We start from the raw sequence: 26,117 nt of genomic DNA on the forward strand, positions 1-26,117 counted from the left end.
GGTGGAAATAGTAATTCTAGGAGGAAGTAATGTGAATTTTGATTCAGTTGTTCTATGGGTGGGCCTGGGAGTCTGCAATTCTAACAAGATTTCAGAACGCTGACGATGTTAGTTTGGACCATGCTTGAAATATGAGGCTAGCAAGGCAGCAGCTTCCAGTTTCTGCATCATGCAGAAACATGTTCCCAAACGTATTAATCATTAGAATCACCAGGGGAAGATCATTATGCTCCCCTCCTAACTATTCTACACATAGAAGTCAGGGCACACCTTTCACAATGTAACCAGATTCTATCATTTGCCTGTTCAAAACTGACTTCTCATGACACTGATTAAAATCAGAACTCTTTACAAAACTATACATGATCCAGCTGGGGCAGCCTCTTTAATCTAACATATTTGATTCTCTTCCAGGTACACTGGCCCTCTTATTTTGAGGACATGTCTGCCAAACACTTTTGTCAAGGTTTTAAAATTTGCTATTATTACTCCAGCCTGTAACACTTTCCTCAAATTTCTGCATGATAGCTTCTCACTCCATTGAGGTCTCTGCAAACATCACAAATGGATTTTATTTTATTTCAATATTTAGAGATGAGGTCTTGCTCTGTCACCCAGACTGGAGGGCAGTGGCAAGATCATAGCTCACTACAGCCTTGCACTTCTGGGCTCAAGCAATCCTCCCATGTCAGCTTCATGAGGAGCTGGGACTACAGACATGAGCCACCATGTCTGGCTAATTTTTATAATTTTTTAAGACAGGATCTCACTGTGTTGCCCAGGCTGGTTACATAGCAAAGTCTTTAGTGAGGTTTTTCTCTATTGACCTTGTCTAAATACTATTCCCACCACTCTTTACCCCCTTCTTCTGTTCTATTTATTTCATGTACTTATTAACCTATTATCTTTTATATGTATGTATGTTTCTGTCTCCCTATTACCCTAGAATTTCACCTCCTTAGTAATGGGAAATATATCTGTTTTTTCACTGTTGCATGTCACAGTCTGGAAGGGTATCCAGAACATAGGAAGTGCTCAAAAATAAGGAACAGAAAAGAAGAGGAGCTTTATTTGAAAATGAATCAGCCAAATAAACAGGCATTCTGTTTCTGATAATGGTGGATTAGGTTATATTCCATTAATATCCTTCCCCCAATTTTCTAGGTAATAATAATAAAATCTGAAAGAAAAAAAATTAAGGACTGGATAATAACCTTGACATAAAAGAACTGTATTGATCTTGCTTTTCCATTCTAGTGTGTGTAGTACAGGGCAGCAAGAACTCAAGCAGAAAGCTACAGTGTTTATTTGAGTTGCCAAGAGACAACCAAAGTTGCTGAGAATTTCCCTTCAGTAAGGAAAGGGTTACAGAGGAGGGAGCACCACAATATAAATATAAACTTTCCTCAATCCCTTGTTGACTATGTAAGTGTAAGTGAGAATCCTAGAAGCTCAGTGGAAATCAATAGCTTGAAAATTTAGAAGGCTTCTTAGAGATTCTAGCTACTGTCCACTACAGGAAAGACAAACATTTGGAGTGTGAGTCCTAAGAAGTTAGAAGGGCTTGATAAATAATACCTTTAGTTTTCCATTAAAACACCATGCTTTCAGATTAAAGACTATATCACAGAATTTACTCTATGAAATCTAACCTAAGACATGAAAACAGGCCTGCTTTAATGATACGTAAAAGCAAACCTTCAAAAATTTATGGTGAGCAGCAGGTAATTTAATTGCCTGTTACCGAAAAAAAAAAAAAAAAAAAAAAAAACCTACTACTACTACTCAGAGAACAATAATAGAATCCAGCATTTCCCCCAAGTATCATCCACAATATCTCACCTTAAAAAATCACAAAATATGCAAAGTAAAACTATGACACTGGATAAAAGGAAAAGTAGTCAACAGAGACAAACCAGCAGACCCAGAGATAAACTGGGTGCTGGAGTCAGCAGATAACACCCTTAAAATCACAATTATAAATGTGTTAAAGGACTGAAAGAAAAAAATCGTCATAATAAGTGACCATAGAAATGCAAACTATAAAACAGAACATAATGCAAATGCTAAACCTAGAAATTAAAATATCTGAAAGAAAAATGTCATGATAGGCTTAACAGTTGATTAAAAATGGCAGAAGAAATAGTAAGTCGAACTTGAAGTTGGATTAATATAAATTATTCAATTTGAAGAACAAAGAGGGGAATAATACATTAAAGATGAGGAACAGACCTTTAGAGAGATGTGAGATAATATCAAGCTGTCTAATGTACTTATACTTGTAATTCCATCTAACAGGAATAGAGAAAGTGGAAAAGAATATATATAAAAAATATAATAGCCAAAATTCCCCAAATATGCTAGGGAATTTTTAAACCTGAAAACAAACTTCAGGTTTTAAAACCTCAAAGAATTTCTAGTAGGAGTAATGCACATGAAACCATAACTCTACATATCATAATAAAATTACTGATAACCCAAAACAAAACAAAAGACTTTGTGTGTATGGAGTAAGGTGATGGAATATTAGACACAGGAAAACAATGATTCAAAGATGCATGACTTCACACCAAAAACAGTGGAGGCCAGAAGACAATAGACCAAAGTCTTTAAAGTGTTGAAAAAAACATTATCTCAACTCAGAATTTTATTTCCAAAAATAATTACTTTCAAAAAGAAAGACAAAACAAAGACTTTTCAAATAAATAAAAGCTGATAATTTGCCATGAGCAGAACTTGTACTATAAGAAATGCTGAAGAATTTTCTTCAGGTTGAAGAAAAATGATGGCTAAAAAACTCAGATCTTCCGGAAAGATTTAAGAGCAGAAGAAAAGATAAATATGTAGATGCATTTAAGATAACATCCTTTTATTCTTCCTTAATTCTTTAAAAGACAACTGCTGTTTTTTTGTTTTTAAATTGTGTATTGACAAAGTATAGTTGTATTTATTTATGGGTTCACAGTGATGTTATGATCTTTTGATACAATGTGTAATGTTTAAGCTAATTATCACCTCAAATATTTAATATTTTTGGTGATGAAAACATTAGAACTTTACTCTCTTAGCAATATTGAAATGTATAGCACTCAGTTATTAGCTATATTCAACATGCTATGCAACTGATCTAAAAAAATCAGATAAGGTTGTGTCCTAAGTTTTATAATGTATGTAGATTTGACATTTATAACAATAATAGCACAGAAAATGAGAATAGATAGGTTCATGGGGTTAAGCTCTAGCATTTTAGGTCAGCTGGACAAAATATTAGCTCTAAGTACTGTGATACTTAAAGATGCATATGGTAATTAAAGTAAATTACTAAAGACAACCCACAGAGGTGTAGCTAAAAGCCAAGAATGAATAAATAAATAGGTCAGGCACAGTGGATCTCATCTGTAACCCCAGTACCTTGGGAGGCTGAGACTGGAGGACTACTTGAGCCTAGGAGTTCAAGACCAGCCTGGGCAATATACTAAAACCCCATCTCTACAAGAAATACAAAAATTAATCAGGTGTGGTAGCACCTGCCTATAGTCCCAGCCACTCTGGAGGTTGAGATGGGAGAATTGCTTGAGCCTGGGAGATCCATGCTGTACTGAGCTATAATTGTGCCACTGTACTCCAGCCTGGGCAACAGAGTGAGACACTGTCTCAATAAATAAATAAATAAATAAATAAAGACTTAAAATGGATTGCTAATAATAAGTAATTAACTAACTTAAAGGGGCGAAGAAAAGAAAACTTTTCTGGGCCTTTCACTGTATGTAAATTTTAACCTTAACAAAACAAGGGGGAAAAAACCCAAATGAACAGAAAACAGACTTAGTGGATCCCAGGATATTGGGAACGGGATTTAGAAATTTGTATTTGTAAAAACCTCCCCCCACAATTGTGATTCATCCATGTTTGAAACTATTAATGTAGATAAATCTTGCCAACTTTCCTGTGGTTGTGAAAAACACAAAGCCTCTTACAAGGCTGTTCTCTCCTTCATACAGACACATCACTCAATTGTGAGAGCAGTGGGAACCTCAGACTTGACAGCTGGGGGAAGCTGGATATGGCCTAATGATCTGTAAGAACTATGTTGTCAAAATAACAGCAGTTATGAAAGCCTTGGAAAGTTTAACAGCTTGCTATTTTCTTTTTTATTCTTACATACATCTTGCTAACTTTTATCTTCCCTCAATTTGTCTTTTATAGGCATCTGATGGAGAAAGAATTATTATAATCTGACACTTCCATTTTTATAGGAAAAGAGACTTGCATGGGGAATATCAATGTCCTCTGTCAACTCACACATTTATGGTCTAACCACATTTGGCACTGAGGTTTTAAAGAGACAAGTCTGTGGCATATACAGTATTTCTATAAATCCAATGATTTGAGGAAGATGGAGAATCTGTTAGAAATGTAGAGAGACCAGTGAGACCTGCCATACATCATTGGACAACTCATGAGAGATTTGATATAAAACTGTTTCTCATTCTTCTGGAAGTCATCTTCCATTGTGTTGAGGCAAATAAGAAGGAAACTTTCAGAAAAAAATGCTGATTTAAAATCAGGACAATAATGTATAGTGCCTAGTATGGAGATTCTATGTGCAAATCTCAGTGTAGATAAAAAGTATAGAATGTGTAGATCATAAATACTCATTTAATGTAATATGAAGAAAATTTTATAATCATTTTAGAAACATTCATTGCTTTCCATCAACCTTGTAGGCTGGTGGATAAGGTTCCATATTCTTAGGGTATATAATCTGATCAAAATCCTCTAATTTCATGAGTATCCCGATTTAAGGTTATTTCTACTGAATTTCTCCATATCTAACTCTCCGAGTTAGATTTTTTTTTTCATTCATCCAATATTTATTGAGCAACTAATGTGGTTCAGGCTCTGTGCTATCCTGTGAGGATATTATCCCTAACATCACGTATCTCAATCTAATGAGAGATGCACACAATTTAAGAGACACTTGGGAGATATTACGTTAGGTGCTGTGATGGGGAAGTACAGGCACATAAAGAGGGCTGTGTAACTCAGAATGGAAGTTAAGGAAAGCTTCCTGAGAGATGTGGTCTCTTAAGGCAAGATTTAAGGAATGATAAGGATTGGGAGGGTAATGTGGGAAGAGGATGAAGTACAGAATCCTGCTTCAGGAAGAGGAACAAACATGTGAAAAAGCCTAGAGGTGAGAAAGGGCATGGAAAATTCAGTAAACCCAATATATCTCAGTCTATTGAACACGGAGCGAGATTGAATGAGAAGGTAAGAGAGAGGCTTGTGAGGAAAAGAGGTGCTAGATCATGGAAAATGTGTAAGTGATATTTAGGAATACATAGTTTCTTCTAGAAACAACTTGAAGTCATTAAAGTGCTTTCAAAAAGGGAATGGCATGGCCATATTTGCATTATAAAAAGATCATTGCAGAGCAGAGAATGGGTTGGAAAGGGAGTTTGGAAGCACTGGGGTCAGGAAGGCAAGTGAGGATATTGCTGAATAATCTATGTGAAAGGTAATGGCGACCTAAACTGGGATGGTGATAATGGAAACAGAGAAGAGTGGAGATTCCTGGAACATTTAAGCGGTATAATTTCAGGACCTGGAATATAAGAGAAAGATCAATGAGATCTAAACTGAGTTATAAAGGGTATAAGTATCAAAAAATTTCATAGAAGTGGATTCAAAAGAACTGAGATTACTATGAATTAAAAATTAATGTTTAATGGAAGTAACAATGCAAGAGCTGGAAGAGTGAGAATTTGTACTCAAGTAGTGGAACTTTCAGGTTAAGATTTCACAGGTGGAGAAGTAACAGGTGATGGTAAAGCCCGGGATACGGCATTGAGTCCGTTACTAACGTGGAGTAGAGGTGAGGATTACTGGAGACAAAGCCAAGGAAGTAGCAGGTGTAGTGCTACATGAGATTTTCACTTTTTTTTGTATCATAAAATGAAAATTGAGGCGGAGATGAAAACTGCGAGTGAGATCCTAAAGCTTTCAGTGAATGAGAATTACCAGGAGGTCAGTTCATGAGAGAGTTGAGAAGGAATAGAAGTTTGCGTAGACTAAATGACTTCATACTAAATGAACCTGTCTCTATTACTCAGAAGAAACAGAAAAATTTCCTTCAGTGACATTCTTCTGACATCTCCCAGATGGAAGCTCATTAGTAGAGTAGTTGCTCTTACCCAAGTTACATCTTTGACATCTCTTTACCTGAGTTAACCTCTGCTGATTCACGACTATATTATTCCGTTAAATTCTAGTTCTCCTGATGTTCTACTAGTGGTTTCTCCTATCCTAACATTAACAGCCCTTTGGAAATGTGGGCAAGTATGTGCGCGTGTGTGTGTGTGTGTGTGCTGGGTGGAGGTAAAGGCCATTCTGTCTGTACAGTTTTGTGTCCTATTTTTGCTTCTTAGAAATAATGATCCTTTGGGTCCAAAAAGACAAGAATGTGTCATGTGCTGAGAGGTCAGCTAAATATGCAATGGACATAGACAAGCACCAAACACTGAGAAGTAAAGCTAAAAAACTGAGAAGGGCAGCATTGGGAAGGAGAGATGTTGAGTCTCCACCCTGTTGTAGATAGACTTCAAATTTGAGATTCTGAATTCTCAGGACTTCACCGGAGCCAGAATGAAATTACAGGTTTGCAGGAGTTAGTCTTTCGACTAATGGGTGGTATGGGGGAAATGAAAGTGGGATGGAGAGGCAAAACAGGATTTACAAAAACGGCATGCATGGGAGCCTCTCATTCCAAAAATAAATGCTGTAAAATGGGAAATTCAGGGTCTTCTATCTGACTGCAGACAGTGACATCATTGAGATAAAAAAATTATAGCTTATAATTTCTTTGCCCTAAGGTGCCCTTGTAATTTCATTATAATGATTTTAGGAATTAATTGTTTTCAGCTTGGGATTCATTGAGCTTTCTGAATTTAAATACTGATGTCCCTTAACAGTTCTGGAAAATTTAGCACCATCTCTTCCAATGTTTCCAGTATTCTTTCTGGAACTTCCAATAGCTGCGTATTTCTATTTTACTCTGTCATTTACTTTTCTTCCTTGTGCTTTCACATTCTGAATAATTTCTTTCCCCTGCTGATTCAATCTTTCTCTTTTCGGCTGTACAAATTTGCTGTATAATCCTTTTTCTGGGTTTCTTCATTGTAAGGTTTATCTTTTCAATATCTTGAAGTTCTGTTTTTTAGAAAACTAAAGCCAGGACTAACCTAACTTAAAATTTCCCCTCAAACGTTCTGCAGACAAGAAAAATGGTGATAATTTGAACTAAAGACTCAAGAGAAAGCTTGATAAAAGCTATAAATCCTCTAAGGAGGCACCAGTTTCTGGAGAGATGTATTTCTTTGTGATCCTCTTCTAAAGGAGAGGATTTACTTCTCATTCACCTTTGCTCCAATGGTTTAGTACTCTGAGGCCCAAGCTGTATTAAGGCTTTAGGCTTTATCTCCTTCCTCCTTCCACCCTGGTCCTGCCGTGGGGTTGTAAGAAACGACTGAGAGCAAAGCTAGTTTTGTCATTTACTGCCCAGTGTCTCTGCTTCACGTCAAAGCTGGCCTCTCTACTCCTCAATTTTGAGCCAGATCAGCTAGGCATGTAAAAATATTTAATGGTGGTATAGCTGGCACCATTGTTTCAGTATGAGGACCATTCAGGGTATCTAACTTAAAAGACTGGTCTAGTCATTTTCTGATGGTATAGCTGGCACCATTGTTTCAGTATGAGGACAATTCAGGGTATCTAACTTAAAAGACTCTAAAGTGAAGCAGGTGGAAGTCCACTTCTGAAAGAGAAAAGCTACAATGGCTTCCTGAGAGTGATGGTAAAAGTTACTGAAAGTAATGGGAGCAGAAGGTGATTGTACCACAGCTCCTGAATTCACACAGAATGAAGCAGAAATTTATCTTTTGAAAAACATGGAGGTATGGTCAAAAACTAAGACAATGGCAGTAAAGAGAAAGCTGGCTTGTGTCAAGGAAGCATGATTTGTATCTCAAAGAAAGAGTGTATTTTATAATGGAGAAAAAAATGCTTCTCATCAGCAATAAGACTGAGAGCTCTGCTCTAGAATATATATATATGTGTGTATGCATATGGTTAAATATACATTTAACAATATAAATGCAATATATATACACATACATTTATATGTATATATGCATATATAGATATATGCATGTGTGTACGTATGTGTATATATATATATAGCATTTATATGGTTAAATAAAATATCCTTTTCTTAAAAGTTTTAAAAGTTCCAATCATAATTATGAGAACAAATGATAAATTTGAATGTTGTTTCTAAATTAAGTGTTTTCTGTTCCTTAGGAAAGAAAGAGAACTGTTAAAGCAAAACCAAAAACAAAGAAAAAAGCTACAGAGGAATCTACTTATAATGGGAGGAAAAGTGGAATTACAGGAGTGCTTTATCTTTGAGGGAGAGAGGAGAGGGATATACTGGGTACTTGAAATTTTATAAGGAGAGAATGGGGACAATAGGACAAAAGTATTGAAAAAATTTAGCCAAATTAAATGTAAAAGAGTTTGAAATTAAATGTCAAGGAGTTTAATTATGAACAATTTGCAAATCGAGAAGACCCAGAATCACAGCCCATACAGAAAGACAAAAAAAGTAAAGTGAGGTACACCAAAGTGAGGTACAGAAACAGCTGGATTGGTTACAGCTTAGCCTTTGCCTAAGGAACACGGTTTGAATGCTTGACAGTGTATAACTGGTTGAAATATGTCTGCTGGGATTGGCCAAGGCTCAGTGATTATTATAGGGCATATTCTTAAATTTTCAGACTTGTCTGCCTATTAAGTTAGGTTGCAGTTCATCCACAAGAGCTCAAATATTGAAGTATGGAGTCCTTCTCGGGCCATATTTAGTTTGCTTAAACAGGAGATAGAAATGGCAGATAATATAATGAGCAAAAAAGGAAAGGAAAGAATAAATGTCAGATTGTGTAAAAGGAAGGAGAGACTAACAGAAAAATACACAATAAAAATGCTTGAAAAACTGATAGATTACCTGAAGAAAAAACTAGACCAAAGAAATATGTAGAGATGAGGAACAGAAAAGTAAAGAAGAAAATGAGTTCAAAGCAGAGATGAGAAATCGAAATCTTGAGAAAGGGAAAGAAGCGCAATCAACAAGTGTGTGTCTGTGACTTTGGATTAGTTGTGTGGCTTTAGATGTATGTCTTCAAGAAACATGATTTCCAGTCTTTGTGGGAACATACTGATTATATCCATCCACAGGGCACTTCAGTGTTTCTTTCTTAGTAGTATAGAACAAATTGAGTAAGAGAGGAAGAGTGACCTTCCCAAGGGCAATGAAATGAAATTTCATAAATATTTGCTTATAGTTTATTAGTTTGTATAGGATTTGACTTCCTTTAAATGACTTAAAAATGAATCCCTTGAATGACATGTTATTTGAATTAATACCTAAAAGAAAAAAATATATTTTTCTTACTTTCCCATAGACTCTACAAACTGGTATTGTGAGATTTTACTCCAATTTGTGACACATAATTAAGAGAAACATTAAATTCATTTATTTGAAAGGAAATAAAATCCCTCACTTAAAATCTGATTCTTGCATGAATACAAGGCTATGTACCTGAAAGGACTTTGAGATATACTCTAGGCTTGCAAATATGCAACAACAAATTACTTAAAGGATTTACTACATATATGTGTTGGTTTTGAATGATGTTAACTTCATTGAAAATGTGTGATGATGGTTCCCTCAAAACTGACTTAGATTTAAGATGACAACATTAGCACATATCTAACTCCATCTCTGCAGATTGCAATAAAATGACAAAGTGGTTGTTCAACAAAATAAATACATTTTTAAAGGAAAATAAACTCTTCACCAATGCAGTTAAATATGAAATTGTGATAGTCACCCTCCAAAAAGGTTGGGAGATTTCTACTCCATGTAGAGCAAGTAGAAGAGGAGTGAAGGAAGGGCAAACCTAACCTGCCACCTTATACCAAGTGTATCTGGAAATAAGCAGAGATCTCAACATAACCCTTGGTGATCACCATGAGGGGAGCTGGGACCTTATCTGGTGCCCGAGACACAATGACCATGGTGCATACTGCTGACTTAATGTTTTCCAGGTTACACACACACACACACACACACACACACACACACGGCCCTAGCTTAGATAATTTTAGGCTGTCAATCAAAACAAAGAAAATAGTATCTCCAAAGAAACAATGTGCACCACCTCCTCATTTCCTCCAATCTGTTGGATCTCTTAGTTGGTCACGATTTCTCCCTTTTCCTCTTCCTTTGGATCCAAAAAATGAAGAAAGGGATCTATACCAATGCCTGATGGACTCTATTTCAAGCATAATTCTCCCTTTCTATGATGGTATAAACAGAAATGGAAAAGTTCATTTTCAGAATTATAAAAATGCATTCCAATTCACAACAAAAAGTATAAATATTTTCCTCTTAAAATGAGTGCGACAAACAGGAGGCAATTTTAGAAAATGTTTTTCTGATTTTGTTCAATAAATATGTATAATAACTATAATTATAAGTAGTATTCACAATGTTTTCAATATAGCAACCAAATGATATCCATTCAAAATAATCTAAGATATCTCTCTATAGCTCCTTCCCTCTTTATGCTTAAACCCTCAGGGCAGCATTGGAATCAAAGGATGTGAGTCCAAGTCTTGGCTCTTCAAATTCTATCAGGTAAATCTTCTCCAAAATATTGTTTAGCACTTCAATCTTTAAAAATGAGAAAAAGTATTCTACGTTATTGTGCGTTCGGCAGTTAACATGAAAATTACATGCAGTGACATATAAATGCTTATCCCGCAGAAGACTCTAAATACATTTTACTCTCTTATTTTCTTCTCTTTTCCTTCTTTCCACCTTTTCTTTTTTCAATTACTGTTTTTTCTTCTCCAGTGCATAACTACATCATATATACACTGCATTTCTTACACCCACCCTACTCTCCATACTGAAGCCTTGTCATTTAGGTTCATCTCTGCCCAGATCTGACCAAATTCACTTATCTTCTTTCTAGTTTTCCTTTTGACTTTCTATTGTCTCTCACATCAAAAGCTAATATTTGGGGATTTTTAATTTTTTTTGGAATTGTATGTGCTATCCTGGCTCAGTTAACTCTAGCTTCAGTTCCACACCAAATTCACATAATAACTTAGAATAACTTTCTTGAGTACACTAGTAGTGTACAAGTAGTACTAGTGGCAAAGCATTGTCAGAGAAATCATAGTTGTTAATAAATCATTTAGGCTGAAATGTACAGGGTAACGGTTAATACCATGAGGTCTGGAGCCAGACCTTGGTTGAAAATACTGCTTCACCGCTTCCTGGCAGTGTGAGTTTGCTCAAGTTTTTTTTAACTCCTATGGCTTCAATTTGCTTAGATTTCCTTGAAGTCTTTAGGTTTAAAGGGAATAAGGAATGTAATGCAATCAGCACAGTGCCTGGTACATAATAGTAGCTAACGTTTGTGAACACTCAATAAATGTTAATTCATATTAATTTGGGGATTTTCCAATTAAGTGTGAAAGTTAAAGCACAGGTGAGTGACATTATTGAGAATTGCTTTAATTACTTTTTCATTTCTGTTTTCATCTCATTCTTTTTCATAACTCCTTTCTTTTATTTAAAACCTGGTAAGGTTCCTAACAAGTGTGAAAATAACTTTCATCTTTGAGATTCAGAAACTGTAGTACATCTTCAAATATTTATAAACAGAGAAAAATAATTCTGTTAGTATGGCCACTTAGATTGTATTAGTCTGTTTTCACACTGCTATGAAGAAATACCTAAGACTGGGTAATTTATTAAGAAAAGAAATTGACTGACAGTTTTGCATGGCTGGGGAGGCCTCTGGAAACTTACAATCATGGCCAAAGGCATCTCTTCAAAGGATGGCAGGGGAGAGAATGAGTGCCAGGAGGGGAAATGTCAGACGCTTATAAAACCATCAGATCTCATGAGAATTCCCTCACTATCATGAGAACAGCATGGGGGAATAGCCCCCATGATTCAGTTACCTCCCACGGGTACCTCTCACGGCCCATGGGGATTATAGGACTACAATTCAAAATGAGATTTGAGCAGGGACACAAAGCCAAACCATATCACAGATATACTGATTTAAATTCTAAAGACAGGCCTAAAAACTATTTACTAGAATGAATTATATGACATTGTAGATGAAGGTGACACAAAAGGTTTCTAGTACAAAAGTGTTTCTTTACTTCTAGCATTTTGAGTTTCTCTATTTCATATTTGATCTGTTATCAACAACTGAAAAGTATTAATCTGGCAAGCATTAATTAAAACTCTTGACTTCCATATTTCTATAGGTAAGTCAGATTTTTCTGCGGTTTGGGTAATTTTCATTGCAAGGCTAAAGCGTTAAATTTGGCATTCTTCCGTCTAAATTCATTTTAAGTCACACATAAACATGTCATTTGCATGTTGATTAACTGCCACAATTTCCTCTGTAACAATCTCAGTTTGGAAGTGCACATAAAACACAGCTGAACGGATTTCTATTAGTTCCAAAAGCACATATGAAGTAATTGTTGTTTTTTTTAAAGAAAATCTGCAGTCAATGTGCAAATTATACATTTTGTTTACATAAGCAATCTAGAATGGATGTTTTAATAATGCATTTGTTTGTATATGAAATGTGGACTCACAAATCAAGGACTATAAATATAGAAAAGATCTATCCAAACTGAAGTGCAAACTTCATGTGATCAAATTAAACAGTTTGGCTTCTGGAAGCAGTTAGGGAGCCTACTCAGGCAATCGAACCCAGTAGCATTACCTTCTGCAAGGCAGGTGAGGGAGCTCTTCCCCACAGTATTCTATACTAATCTTGCAGAAAAAAGTCAGGTGCAAGAAGGCAGCCCAGTCAGAGGAAATACCCTACAAGTTCAAGCAGCTTCTTGGCAATGCTGTTTGGAGAACATGAGAAACAGTTAGATCCTTTCTTGAGTTTATGAAGGTTTTCAGAGAGTCAGAGATTCCAAATAGTTTTGGAGGAAGACTAAAGTTATAGTATCCACTCAGAACTCAAAAAAAAGGTGGGGAGGGCTTTCCATTTAGTAAGCCCATCCAAATGCACTCTCAGCCTACAGTCTGAAGTGTGTTTAGAGACAAACCACACTAAATGGGAGAGCACCTTCTGGACCAGCTTCCTTTGGGCAGGTCATTAAGGCTGCTGAGTTAGGACAGCCTCTACTCCTGGGTAAGTTTCCAGGAGGTGAAAGATGCCACAGCTGTGAATATATGGTGGACTTTGGCTTTGGATTCTGGATCCCATCCTTCACGTTATCTGTCGAGAGTTCTAAAATACAAAAAAAGAAGTTTATGATCTTGGAATGCTGATGTTTGAACTGCCTCTGCCCTTTTTAAATAATGGCTTTGGTTATTTATTTTCATAATTCAATAATTAAAATTCCGTGTTCTTTTTTATTCAGCTTTAATTTGTACTATAATCATTATGAGCCTCCCTTTTTTACTAAAATCATGGATAGCATGGAAATATTTACATTAGTAAACAATGAGAGCAATATTGCATACTCCTCTGTCTTAAGACTGTTTATCCACATAGTGACTAGATTAATAACAGGTGGGTATATTTTGTTAAAGAAAAATTTTCTTTAATCTTGCTTATTGAGTTAGTTCTATGTTTTTGCACAGAAACTTTGAGGTGCTCATCTATCACAATCACTGTCGTTAATGACAAAAGTAGAAGCATTATGCTATTGCTTTCAGCAAGTCAATGGACATTTTTAGTTTCAGCAATGGGCTGAAAATAAAATCAGGGTTAATACTGAGTTGTGAAAAAACAAGCAGTTCACATTAATTTTTTCTCAGGAAAAAATGAAAACATAATCTGTAAACATAGGTTATTGTGTTGAAATTGTGACATCTTTTAATAGATTTCTAACATTCACAAAATAATTGAAGAGGGTATTATGTTTTGAGAGAAAAATAAGAAAAATGAAAGCATTTATTAGATAGATGATAGATAGATAGATAGATAGATGAGATACATGCATACATAGCCGGATAAGGCAGTATGGTGAAAGAGAAAGTAAAGGATACGAAATGGGGAAGAAAAACAGTTTATGAGTGTAGGCCAGTAATAATTCTCTTCCATTTTTCTCATGACAATATTGCTTCCTGGTTTCTTGAATTAAAAGGAAGAAAATTGTTATGTGAGAAATACTTCTGTCCCATGGAAATACATTTCGTTTTATTTCCATATTGAATGAAGAACATGAATTCCTTCAGTCAGAATGTCAAAGATAATGTCTTCAGAAACTAATATTTACATTTTATTAAACAATTTTTTTCCAGAATATTTTCTAGGTTTGCATGCTGCCAATTTGCCTGGTCTGCTCTGCTCCAGACAACTGGCTGATTTATTTCCTGAGTCCAGGGATGTGTCTTTTGCTGCTTCCTCCTCCTCTGCCTTTTTGGCCTCTCCTTCCCTCCACTATCATCGCCATCCCTCCAAGTCCACACTCTTCTTCCTGCCTTGATGCCTCTTGATTCACTTACTTCCCCTATCTTTGTTCTCCATGTGTGTCTTGGCTTTTTCTTTCTGCTACTCATATTCTATATTTTTCTCTCTCACTTTCCCTTTTTTCCCCTTTTCCTCCTGCATTGAGAGCATTATAAAGTAGACCTATTTTAAAAGATTTGATTTGTACATTAATAAAATGTTGTGGTTCTGTTCTAATTTAAAAATAGCGTAATTTTAATTTAAAAACAACAGTCAAACTGAGACAGGATAAGTAAGATTTGAGGGCTGTATTAGTTAATCCTCACACAGCTATAAATAACTACCTGAGATTGGGTAATTTCTGAGGAAAAGAGGTTTAATTGACTCGCAGTTCTGCAGGTTATACAGGAAGCCTGGCTGGGATGCCTCAGGAAACTTACCATCATGGCTAAAGGCGAAGGAGAAGCAAGTAGGCCTTATTATGGAGGAGCAGGAGAGAAAGAGAGAAGGGGGAAGTGCCACACACTTTTAAACAACCAGGTCTCATGAGAATTCACTCACATCAGGAGAACAGCAAGGGAGAAGTCTGCCCCATGACTCAATCACCTCCCACCAGGCTCTTCCTCTTATAAGTGGGGATTATAATTCGAGATGAGATTTGGTTGGGGCACAGAGCCAAACCATATCACGGGCCATATTGACTTGCCCCTTTGTGTGGAGCCCCACGGGCCCCTCCACAGCCAGCTCTACATCCCTGGCATCCTCGTGTGCATCAGCACCTCTTTTGCGAGGTAAGCAGTCCTACAGGATACTAGCAAACCACCAATCAGATGGTTACAGTGTCCTGCTATCCAGTGTGGCCTGGGAAAGAGAACAAACGTTTCTTATTCCTGATGGAACTTCCTCATTCTCCAACCAATCAGCACCAAAAACCCAAGAAGCTATTAGCTACAAATTCCTACCATGGGCTGGGTGGGGTGGGGTGGGGTGGGGCCAGGAAGAAAAAGTAGGGGGTGGCCAGGGGCTTCTTTGGTGTCTTGTATGTGCAGCCAGGGTCAGGATTTAGTTTTTAGTAACCTTTTCCTCATTTTAATAATAATTTTTTTAAACTTTAGGTGGAGATTTTATATGCTAATGATACACACGATGTGCATTAGGGCATGATACATGTTACAGCTGAGCTCAAGCTCCAACGGCAGGTCTGCCTTTGCATATTTGACCTTACCAGGTCATATTTTATGAAAATGTATGTACAGCTTCCATAAAAGGAATTCTTTTGAGCCACTAGCTGCTGTCTCCCTCTGAGTAGCTTGCTCTGCCTCTCAGAGTGTACTTTTGTTTTGCCCTAAACTTTACTTACTCTTGCTTTAGACTTGCTCTCAAATTCTTTTGTTTGGTGAATTCAAGAATCTGTACCTGCCCACTAGCCACAAAACCACAGTGAAGTAAGGATATGTGTGTGTGTGTGTGTGTGTGTGTGTACATGGTGTACTTTGTGTTTTGTTAATGTTGCTTAGAATATTCTCCTCCTTCACCAACTGAGTCTCTGGTTCCTCTAGTTCTTCCTTCAAAGTTCAGTTCAAATGTCCTTGAAAGTCATTTCTGCATGCTCCCCTAACTCCCAGTTTAAATTGTCCCTTTCTACTATACTCCCTTAAGTTTCTGTTACATGCCATAGTTGTGCTTCAGACCTTATAAACATTATCTCATTCTAACAACTCTTAAAGGATGTCTCATTACCTTTAATTTACAGATGAGAAACCATGGCTCAGAGAGGCCAAGGAATTTGTCTCAAGTACTCTGGGAAAACACTCTTCTGCCTCCCGGCCTTAGTATTTGCTGTTTCCTCTGCCCAAGATGCTCTGTCTCCAGATCTTGGCATGATTGCCTTCTTATTTCTAGTCATCTTTCTGCTCACAAGTCACCTCTTTGGAGAAGCCTTCTTTGATTATCTAAAGAATTCTGTATAATATTTGCCTGTTTTTTTTTTCTTAATAGTTTTTACTTTATGAGAATAACTTGTCTGTTAGTACTTGTGATGGTTAATATTGAGTACAACTTGATTGGATTGAAAGAGGCCAAGTATTAGTCTTTGGTGTGTCTGTGAGGGTGTTGCCAACAGAGATTAACATTTGAGTCAGTGGACTGGGAGAGGCAGACCCACCCTCAAACTGGGTGGGCACCAGCTAATCATCTGCCAGCATGGCTAGAATAAAGCAGGCAAAAGTTGGAAGGGCTTGACTTGCTGAATCTTCCAGCCTTCACCTTTCTACTGTGCTGGATGCTTCCTACCCTTGAACATCAGACTTCAAGTTCTTTAGCTTTTGGACTCTTGGACTTACACCAGGATTTGCCAGGGGCCCTTGGGCCTTTGGCATCAGACTAAAGGCTGCACTGTCAGCTTCCCTGTTTTTGAGGTTTTGAAACTTGGACTGGCTTCCTTGCTCCCTAGCTTGCAGATGGCCAATTGTGGGACTTCACCTTGTGACTATGTGAGCAAATATTCCTTGATAAACTCTTCTTCATATATGTATCTATCCTATTGGTCCTGTCCCTCTAGAGAACTTTGACTAATACACTTGCTGACTTACATATCGTTCATCTAGTATTGTCCCACTAGCATTAAACCAGCATAAGAGGAAAAATCTTGTCAACCTCCTTCTCCACTGTACCCTCACCCCTGGAAGTGTCTGGGGTTATCATAGATGCTCAGAAAGTATATAATGAATAAAGAATTGAATGGATAAATAAATAGGGAAATCTTGGACCTGGCCCTGTGACTTTTCTATTTCATGTTCTTTCCAACCCATCTTAATAGTTCGTACATCATTTAAGATTGTTTATGCTGAAATATGCATATCCTTAAAACGTTATGCTAATACTAACTGTATTATGTCAGGGTTCTAGAGAAACAGAACCAATATGCTCTGTGTGTGTGTGTGTGTGTGTGTGTGTGTGTGTGTGTGTAGAAAGAGAGAGAAATTTACTTCAACTAATTGACTCACTAAATTATAGAGACTGGCATGTTCAAAACCTGAAGGGGTGGCCAACAGGTAGGAGATCTAGAAAATATGTGGTATGGTAGTTGAAATCTAAAGGCAATCTGCTGGCAGAATCCCCTCTTGCTGGGGAAGGTGAGTCTTTTGTTCTATTTAGACCTTCAACTAATTGGATAAGGCCCACCACAGATGGTAATCTGCTTTGATCAAAGTCCACTGATTTAAATATCAGTCTCATCCAAAAAACCCTTACAGAAAAATCACTTATATTCCTCAAATAACCAAACTACATTTTTTTCATCTTAATGAAGTAATAAAATAATTTAAATCAAGAGGCATTTGAAAATTTAGAAATTTAAGTATTGATTAATTGGCTATGACACACAGGGTTCTGCTTGATGCTGGCTTTAAATAGGTGAATGAAATAGACAGATTTCTTATATTCATAGAGCTTCTTATTTGATGATAAATAAACATATTCATATAATCACATAGGATTTTCTTGTGTAACATCAAAAGATACAACCTCAATTTTCTCCACACAATGTCACTGTTACAAATTTATGGAACTGGTTTTCGTTTCTCTTCACCCCATAAGCGTGTCCTCAGCCTTTTTGCCCTTTCCTAAGAGTTACATCTGCAAACGGCACCGTTGCATTTACCAGAACCTCAATATTATTGCTGGTTAACTTGAACAAGTGACTGTTAGGCTTAGGGCTTCAGTTTCTTTATTTATAAAATGAGTGATACTTTCTACATCGTCACAATGAGATAGGAATGCAATCACCAGAAAGATATAAGGTTTTAATGGCAAATGGTTAGGAAACTTAGAGAAGCAGAAAAAAACAAAGAACAGACACATAAAACCGGAGTTAACACAGTGAGGTTCCAAAGGCAGATGTGACTTCTCATATGACCTCAGCATTGCAGTGAAATTATGTAGCTTCAGAGGATACTGCCTAAATGGAGCAGGAACACAATCAGGTAGGAGAAGCTTCCTTTGCCTTTCTCAAGTTTTTTGTTGTTGTTGTTGTTTTTTAATATATCCTCATGGTATCAGCTAGGCTGTTCTGGAGATTCTGGCTACATGCCTGCTTCCTCGCTAGGTGCAAATAACTACTGCAAAACAAAATTAGCACCTTCTCCAGTGTTTACATGGAGGTGGGATGAGGCGAAGGTCCATTACTCACCATCAGGCTTCAGCAGGCCTGGGCTTCAAGCTCTGCGAATACCCCTCCTAAAAACAACTAGCTCACAAAGATAATATGGAAATGTTGGAAACACCTAGCACATAACATGCACTCAATCAATTAAAAACTGGAATGTTATGACATGTATCATTTTGTCTATAATTCTAGAGGCATATTGCTGTATTACTAGATTGACTTGAAATGATAATATTCTATGAGTTGATTTCTTTACATTACCAAAGTCACTTGTAACAGCAAGTTATTGTTGTCATTCTATATATTATTATTCAGTGCATTATTCAGCATGCTATACCCAGAACATATTCAGAATTTTTTATTTCTAACTTCTTGTGCATTGACTATTCCTAAGTTCCTGGGAAAAAAAGGGGGACACTATTTCCCTTTGCACATAACTAATACTGGTGGGTACAGAATATTTTACTCATTATATTTCTCAGGAACAATCGTGTAATGTACATACTTAAAGGTGATTCAAATATTTAATTGGTTTTAGTAGAAAGAAGCTTTTCCATGATTCTTTTCATGTTAGGAGTAGCAAATTATACTATCTCTGAATACAAATTGTGCATTTTAAAAAGCCATTCCGTTGCATTATGTCACATATAAAAACATGCAAAACTTGTGATTTTTTTTTGTGTATACTTATTTGTACTTTCCACAGTCTAGACGTAAAACCACTTTATATTCAACCCCAATACTCTTACCATATGCAGAAACTGTTAACAGGACAACTGTCTATTGGTAAAATTAAAGGACAATTAAATAAAGTATAAAAGCAAATCTGATCATATCATGTCTCTCTCAAACAGCAGGACACCCCCACAAGCAGAAACACACATGCAGAAACATGCCCCTTAAATGCTTCATTGACTTGATTTCTCTCTCGGGGTAGAGGCAGAACTCTGTATCATGCCTCTGAGACCCTTTAGGATGTGGATCCTGTGTCTTCTGCCCCATTCATGCCACAGAGCCTTGGCACACTCTGTGTTAGCCACAATGACCTCTTTCAGCCCCTCAACTGAGCACACCCTTTCCTGCCACCATGCCTTAGGACATGGGTGTTTCCTCTGCCCAGAATAACCTTTCCCCTCCCTGCTTAGTAGTTAATAGCTAAGGGTCCTTCAGAACTTCTTTATAGAAGTTGTTTTCAATTTCTGGTGTAAAGTAGTCCAATCATAGATTCTAAGCATCGCATATCTCTCCTTCAAATTTGTGCCCACTGCAATTTCACATGTGCAACCTTAATTAGCACATGAACCCTTAATTAGCATGCCTGCCTCCCCATCCTCATTAAACTGTGTGAGCTCCGCAGGATGGAGTCCTCGTTGGTTTCGGATCATCATTGCATTCCCCAGTGCCTAGCACTGTGCCTTGCAGTAGTAGAAGTTGACAAATATTTATATGAAAAAAATGAAAAATGGGCATGAGTTCTGTGTGAACGAAATTATTGGAATGTTGGCCAGGTTTCCACAATATATATTTGTGCAGTTGAACTATCAGAAGACATAATTCATGGTTTAATTTATCTGTTTGAAATATGGACATCAAAAGATTTTTGTGAATGAAGCGCTAATAGTTTCTACCCTTGCTTTGAATTCCTTAGGGCAGCTGCTAATTTGACAAATGCCTTTGATGAAAATGTTTGCATTTTCGTGTATTTTTATTTGTTTTCTTGTCATCCTTAGGGAGCAGAATGCCTGTTTGACCACCCTGACAGATCAGCTATGGCAGGTCTGCTGTTGTAGAAAATTCTCCACCCCAGAGGTTTTATCTCTCCTGCAGGGAAGGCTCATGAGCAAATGCTGTCATTAGCAACCATGCACTGTTGAAGACATATAGTGAGAAAATATGTCAGGCATTGTTTCCATGTACCAATTTTAGTAGAAAATCATGAAGAATTTTCAAGATATTAACTACAGATTAAAACAATTTTTAACCTAAATCTGAAGAATTTCCCTTGGCATTTTGATTTTCTTTTTGTCTTTCTTGCCCATCTTTTAAAAATTAAATCATTTGCTTTTGTTTTTCTGGGAAAGATACTTTTATCTGAGGATTTTCTAAGCTGTACTATTAGATTTCACTTACCTTTTTACATAGTCTATTTCATACATATTGGTTTAAGATCATCAAAAAAATCTTTCCTAGAGCTAGGACAATATGCATATTAAGCTTCCTTATAGAAAAGCTCTATTTTTATATATATGCAAGCATACCTCACTGTTTTTTGCATAACAGATAAGCAGGTAAATATTTGCTAAATTAATAAGTGCTTAAAATAGTTATATGTATGTATACTTCTAACCCCACAAAGCATTCTGGGAAATAGTAGCACTTTACATAATCTGGTAAAGACATTGTGTTGTTGTTCTTTAAAATTTTCTAAAGCCATAAACGAGAGTAATAATCCTAGGCTCTGCATGGGGACACAAACCTGGGTGAATGCATAGACTTGACCAAAAAAGGAATTCCCTATAAAAATAGCAGTGCCTAGAATAATAATCAGGATTAAAGGCTGATTTGTTATGGAAACTTCTAAGATAATTGTTTCAGACTGTTTTCTTTCAGGTTTTAATTTCAAGGGTTATCTATGTACTGTTGATTATAAAAGAAATATTTGGCAGGAAAGGGTTTGAAATTCAAGTATAAGAGGTGGTAGGAAAGGGCCCATAGGATGATTAACATTTGGGCTTGTAAATAAATAGTTATGATTGGAATTATCTTATCTAACTTCATTAGAATCTGTATTTGGTTACAGAATTAAAAAGCAGGCTGTGTGCTTTTTAATTTTTTTAGTGGCTCACGCCTATAATCCCAGCACTTTGGAGGCTGAGGCGGGCGGATCACAAGGTCAAGAGATGGAGACCATCCTGGCCAACATGGTGAAACCCCATCTCTACTAAAAAAAAAAAATAATAAAATTAGCTGAGTGTGGTGGCACATGCTTTTAGTACCAGCTACTCAGGAGGCTGAGGCAGGAGAATCACTTGAACCCCTGAGGCGGAGGTTGCAGTGAGCGGAGATCATGCCACTGTACTCCGCTTGGTGACAGAACAAGACTCCATCTCAAAAAACAAACAGAATTAAAAAGCAGTGAAAGTAAGGAATCATTAAAAATGTAATCTATACCTTAGACATCTGATTTTAATCTAAAATATATAAATGTTCATTTATTCACAAAGCTTTTGGGATGAGGCCAATACATGAGTTTTGTTTCCTGAATGAAGGTCCTTACCTTCTTTCTTGCATAAACCACACACCCATAACATATCATTTACATTTCTAGTTTGAGTTTCATTCAAGTTAAGAACTTAATATTTAATAAAGCAATCTAAAAGCATAAGCATTTTTAACTTTTTATCATAACATTTTATACTTTTCTTACATCTAACATAACATTTTAAAAATCAAATCTTTCTGAAACGTTTAAAGAAATGACTATTTTCATAATGAGATCTCATCACTTTTTATATAATGTTAATTAATTTGCATAATTATTATGACAAGTACAAGTGACTTTCACAAAGAAACAGACAACTGATTTTGGCTTTAGTAAGTAACACCCCTCAAGGAGAGGGTTGGAAGCAGAAGTGCCTGAGTCTCCTACGGAGTAGCCTGTCATTGACTGGGCAGCCCCTTGGCAATCCATGTGTTATGGGTGGAAGGAAGAGCATTAATTAATCCAATAGTTGGTTAATTCTAACTGAACAGTATTCTTTTAAAATTTACATGTTTCTTATTTTAAGAATAATGTATTTATTATAAGTATTTGAAAATATAACACATATATACACATACACACAATGCACCACCTGGAAAAATCACTATAAATATTTTCAACCATTTCTCCAATCATTCTAAGTCCAGAATGCTCTCTTATACAAGGGCCACTTACAACATAATAGTTTTTAAACACAGTCCCTGTTTTTAGCTAATACTGAATATATCACATAAAAATAGGACAGTATGCACTTATAATGAGTTATTCTTGATATAACTCATGAACATTAGTCCAGTGTTGGACCTAAAGCTAGAGTTTCCAGATTTTCTTCTGTTGCATAAATCCTCTGTCCAAAAGAGAGATTTTTAAAAAATAAATAATGTAAAGGACATGAATCACTAATATGGAAATTATGTAAATGTGAAAAATAATTATTATGTTTTGGACTATAATATTTTTAACAGTGCCTTAGCCATTTTCAAATGAAGATATATGAGTAAGAAAAAAAATAGAGATGCCCCAACCCTTCCAGGTAATTAATGAAAGAATTAGAATAAGAACCCTGGCCTTTTCTCAATATTGTAATATTTATGGGTACCTGATTAAAGTATAGACATTATGATTTAAGTGAACAGTGTGCTCTAATGGTCTGAGGAGATGTTTCTTTCCAAATGTATTTCTTCGATTAAAATGGCAGGTCTAACATTCTTTAAGTATATTTCCCAGTAACAATTTAAAATTATAGAAATTTCTGTATAAGTAATTATGGGACAGCAATAAATGACCTCAAAAAAAAAAGCTCTGGATTGCTTTTGTAAAATGGCACATGAAGAAAAAGAATTTCAGAACTTGGTAGAAATGAAAATGTCTTATGACATGTTGCCCCAAAGCCCTCCATAAAATGTTGAAGCTTAATTTCAGATTATACAACCTAAAGTTAAGAACTGCCTTGGCTCAGTTTGCTTTGTCAGGCAGCCAGCACAGTGCCACATGAAGATGGCACATAATAGACACTTTTTGATTTACTGTCTCCAATTACTTTTCTTTCTTTAATGTGATCTCCAAGTCTTTCTTAAATACTGGACTTGTTTCATTTCTCTTCATCTCAAACCTTAAGAGGAGAAATGTGTTCTCCTCCCACCTTCCGTTTTGTGCTAGGGTCAGAAACAGTTCCCCTCAGTTTGTGTATGGCCCTCAAGGACATTCAAGGAAAAAGGGGCAGAAATGATTCAGTTTCCCATAACAGCATGACAGAAGGGCTGTCCTTCAAACTGATCTCTGATAATTTATTGGGTAGAGGTGTGAAAGTGATATGACTTGGTTTTCCTTCTTACTTCCTCTCTTTTATAGGGCTAGAAAGGAAATCTTTTTATGTACAAAAACCTCTATGGATTGTGGACACACTACAGAACTGTACACAGTTAAAAATCCAAAATCTAGAATAGCTAACAATTTTTAGGCAAAACTCTAATATTGTTTAGGGTTCTACCTGTAGTCATTCTATTAGGTTTAGCATGTTGATTATAAGCCTTCACAGTAATGATATGTACAACCTTTTCACAAAAGTTAGGGAATTGAGCAGATAAAAGTGTAATAAGGTTTCTGGGTGAGGAGTGAGTATATGTATTGAAAGATTTGATTGCAAGCAATTAAAGAGCAACTCAACCTTAGTGACAAAGCACCAGAGTATCTTATGGATTCCAAAAACAGTGGCAGCTGGATTTCAGGCACAGAACTATGTTCTGTAACTGGGTGGTTTCTTTTTCAGAGTCTCCTTCATTTGTCTTCCAGGTTACAAGTTGCTTTTCTATGCTCCTTTATCTTCATTGGAAACATATCTGCCAATAGCTCCCATGTCATGTCTAAACTGAAGCTACTCTGTGCACTGTCTTTCTGTTTTTGTCCCAGTTGGGGGAGTTCCAGGTATGGGACTAATTGCTCAAGCTCTGATCAATTTGACAGAGCCAGGACTAGGACAATAAACTGTTGGAGTAGCTGTACCTCCCTGAAAAGTGAGTGTGCCCGGGGACTGAGTGGAGGCAGTCATGGTGGTGGTAAAATGAAACAAGGGGTCCTTGTGAGTTCTTTACACTTTTCAAGAGACTAAAATCAATTCAACAACAGTAACTCACTGAGTGACACCTAAATGTCACTATGCCCTTTGATTTTACATCCACTACCTTTTCAATAATTACAATCTTGTGTGTTAATGAAGGAAATACTCGTAACTTTTTCTGTTCAGAACCCCTTCTCATACTTGGAAATGATTTCCCCATTCCTGTTTCTGTGAACTCACCTCTCTGTGTAATATAACTGTTCAGTGTCTGTGGAAGCTGTCCACTATTTCAGGTTGCCCATTCCCTCTGACCACATTTAAAAGTTCAGGTATGCTCATCTGACCATGTCAGGTTCCTGCCTAGGATACTGAAACTAAAAAAAATAGAGAACTCAGCCTATTTTTCCCGTAACAACTGATTGTTAATGCATAAATGAAAAAGGTGTTGGCAGACATATTTCATCATATACTTAAGATGGAAAGGAAGCTAGAATGCAGTAAGAAAGAAATAAAAAAAAAAAAAGGCTGAGTGGTAGAGAGAAGCCAAGACAAGGGATGGATTTTGGTTCAGATTCATTTCCTGTACCTCCATTCACCTCCTGTACTCCTGCAGGGCATTCTGTAGGGCTTCCTTGCTGGTAGTACGAGTGGGAGCACTCTCTGGTTGAAATTCATTGGCTCTTAAGTCCACGTTTACCTTCATTGCCTCTCTGACCTGTCTCTCCCATTTCTATTTTCAATTCTATTACAAGCCCCACTGTACTCCTGTCACTTTTGTAAGTCTCTGATGTTGAATTTCAGCATTGTCCTGGTTTCATTTGTGTATCCAGCTCTCCCCATCCCTCTTGTCCCCTGTATACACTTGCAGATCTCAGTTTAAAACTTTCTTCTTCAAAAACATCTACTTTGTTTCCCCAGCCTATGTAAGATACTTCTTTATGTCTTCATAGCACTTGGTATTTCCCCTATTCTAAGAGCTAACTTTGCCATGGTACCTTCTAATTAAATGTCTATTTACATGACTAAATTGCCTGTTACCACATAAGCACCTTAAGGATTTGAGCCATAAACTACTTTGCTCACCATTGTACATCTAGCTCACCTAGCACAATATCTGGCACAGGGGAGGTAGGCAATAAGTATTGTGGAGTAAATGAAGAGATTAATATATATTTGAAGATCATCAGGCTCAGAATAAGTGGACAAATAATAAGTACTGTTCTAATTAGGCACTCTTCAAAAACAATATAATAAATACACTTTTTTTGGAACAAAAATGATTAGACATTGTTCCTAGCAGCACTGAACTGATTGTAGTTCCACACACGCCTCCTTTTTCTCTTCTCCGTGTGCTGGTGCCAGTCACTCAGTTGCAATGTGGATTCTTTGTCCTCTCACTTCAGTATCTTACTCCATCCACCTCCTTCAGGAAGCCTCTCTGAATTCCTGACTGGTTTGCCGCTTTCCTTCACTCTTAAAAACCTTGGTTTATATAGAACCAAAATCCAAGTTCTATTTCTATTGCACTACGTGATATAGGGCAAATAATCTCACCCACTT

At 36.6% G+C, this 26,117-nt stretch overlaps 1 pseudogene; it reads right to left on the minus strand.

The window, feature by feature from the left end:
• Window positions 1-26,117, minus strand: part of LOC100391842 (60 kDa heat shock protein, mitochondrial pseudogene) — a 32,233-nt pseudogene that overhangs the window by 5,811 nt on the left and 305 nt on the right.

Source organism: Callithrix jacchus, chromosome 11 (genome assembly GCF_049354715.1).
Source record: "Callithrix jacchus isolate 240 chromosome 11, calJac240_pri, whole genome shotgun sequence".
NCBI classification, from domain to species: domain Eukaryota; kingdom Metazoa; phylum Chordata; class Mammalia; order Primates; family Cebidae; genus Callithrix; species Callithrix jacchus.